The sequence below is a fragment of the Xyrauchen texanus genome, chromosome 38 (genome assembly GCF_025860055.1).
Source record: "Xyrauchen texanus isolate HMW12.3.18 chromosome 38, RBS_HiC_50CHRs, whole genome shotgun sequence".
Lineage (NCBI taxonomy): Eukaryota > Metazoa > Chordata > Actinopteri > Cypriniformes > Catostomidae > Xyrauchen > Xyrauchen texanus.
In genome coordinates this window covers 35314848-35317347 of record NC_068313.1, presented here as the reverse complement: position 1 = coordinate 35317347, position 2500 = coordinate 35314848, and the positions used below count along the sequence as shown (strand labels likewise).

Below are 2500 nucleotides of genomic sequence, written 5' to 3'. Positions count from 1 at the left end.
AAGGAGGAGTTTAGAATGAATGCTTTAGAACGGACCAATCAGAGCAGAGTAGGCTCTCTGAAAGGAGGAGTTTAGAATGAATGCTTTAGAACGGACCAATCAGAGCAGAGTTGGCTCTCTGAAAGGAGGAGTTTAGAGTGAATGCTTAAGAACGGACCAATCAGAGCGGAGTTGGCTCTCTGAAAGGAGGAGTTTAGAATGAATGCTTTAGAATGGACCAATCAGAACAGAGTAGGCTCTCTGAAAGGAGGAGTTTAGAGTGAATGCCTTAGAATGGACCAATCAGAGCAGAGTAGGCTCTCTGAAAGGAGGAGTTTAGAGTGAATGCTTTAGAAAGGACCAATCAGAACAGAGTTGGCTCTCTGAAAGGAGGAGTTTAGAATGAATGCTTTAGAACGGACCAATCAGAGCAGAGTTGGCTCTCTGAAAGGAGGAGTTTAGAGTGAATGCTTTAGAATGGATCATTGAACGAGTCGTTTTTGACACTGGGTAAATAAGGTAATGCTGCAATTTAAATTCTGAGCAAATGAAAGTGTTTTTTAACCTTGAATGCATGTAAATCTATTGTAGGAGACCTTTAAAACACAATCAGGCATGTTTAAAAACCATAACAGGTGCTCTTTAAAGGAATATTCCTGGTTCAGTACAACATCTGTGGCATAATATTCCTTTCAATGTTCCTAAAAGATTTGTCATTTTCCTTTATGAAAAATGTGTTTCAGCTCTCTTTAATCTGATTCCGGTGGGTTTGAGAGTCGTGGCAATACAGGGCGTGAAAGCGGGACTTTACGTGGCCATGAACGGAGAGGGTTTCCTGTACTCATCGGTAAGAAAAAAACATGTGTTTTTGAGTGCATACACGCATATGTACCTGAAAATGTGTTTATCATATGATTTATAGAATCTGTTTTATTTCTTTTCTCTGTAGCGTTTGTCAGGGTATGTACTATTACGCAATTTTGATGTAGTGTGTGTGTGTATTTCGTTGTGTGTTTGTAAGTAAGTGTGTTTGTTTTAGACAGCAGGATGGACTGTGTAATGGTTGTGTTACTGTGTGGTTTGAGTGCAAGATGTTGTGGTAATGTAGTATGTTAATATTGTGTGTGAGGAGGTGTGCAAGTCAGTTAGTTGTTCTATAATTGTATTTGATGTCAGACGCTCTGGCACCTGAAATGCATTTAACAATGGTGGCTGGAGTTTCTACAATAGAATCACCAATAACAAGGGCTCTTTCAACATGATTCTCAGTGGGTGCATCACTGAGTGAGGAGAATCGATTGGAAACCCTAACAGGAACAGGAGAGTTGTGTCACTTTGCTGAGCAAGTATGCCACTGAGACACCACCCAACGCCCTGCTGCAGGGGCTCTACAGCCGGAACCAAAGTGTGTGTGTTGCTCGCTGTACTACCCGGATCTGAAACAGAATCTACCGGCTTCTCTTTCTCACTGACCTCCACTAGCATTTGGATGTGTGTCTCTATCTCATTAACCTTCTTCGTCAGCCTGACTAATTCCTTACATTTATCACATGTGAATCCCTCACTGCTGATGGAAGAAGCTATAGTAAACATGTAACATGCAATGCAGGAAGAAAAACATGAGCGGATGCCATGACTTACCGCAGCTGTTTGTTGTTGTTGGTTGTTCCTGATAAGTGGTGCTTTGAGATCGCTGCAATAATACTTGTAACACAGAGAAGAAAAACGGGTGTGCGCTGTGAAATGCACGGTTTAATCACAATAAAAATAGAAAGCGGATGCACGCGGAAGATACACGCAGTAGACTTGCGATAGGAGAATAATGTGGGGGGGAAACCCGATGCGTGCTGAAAAATGGCAGATGTTAAGGATTAAAGGCTGAAAACAGATAAATATAAGCAAAGCTAAAAAAGCTAGCAGGCTACAAACACAGACTCCAGCTAGGCGCAAGTAGCAACAGGTAAAATACACACAGATGAAACCCGAAATGCGGTAAAATGACAAATGGTAAAACGACGAAGGTATGGGTATGACAAAGGATAAAAAGACAAACTAACCTGGCTAAGCAGGCTACAAACACTTGTGCAGCGTGCCGTCAGCAACAGGAATAGCAAGTCCAGTGACGTGAACAGTGACGTCAAGGGGCGGCTGTGGCTCAGGAGTTAGAGCGGGTCAGCTGCTAATCGCAGGGTTGGTGGTTCGATTCCCGGCCTACATGACTCCACATGCCGAAGTGTCCTTGGGCAAGACACTGAACCCCAAGTTGCTCCCAATGTCAGGCTAGCGCCTTGCATGCCAGCTCAGCTCTCAAAGGTCTAAGGATTCAACATTGATATCCGATCTCTGTTTCACGATAGCAATGCTCCAGAAACAGCGATTTAGTTATTTGTGCAGGAGTACAAATGAAAACATGCAACATCAAAACGGGACTTTTATTATGAAATCACGATCACCAGATGAATCCAGTTCAACACACTCGGGTCAATCGTCCATGACAAGCGTTCATTAAAAACATCCAATA

At 42.8% G+C, this 2500-nt stretch overlaps 1 pseudogene; it reads left to right on the top strand.

The window, feature by feature from the left end:
- LOC127631649 (fibroblast growth factor 12-like) overlaps nucleotides 1-2500 on the top strand; it is a 19557-nt pseudogene that overhangs the window by 11377 nt on the left and 5680 nt on the right.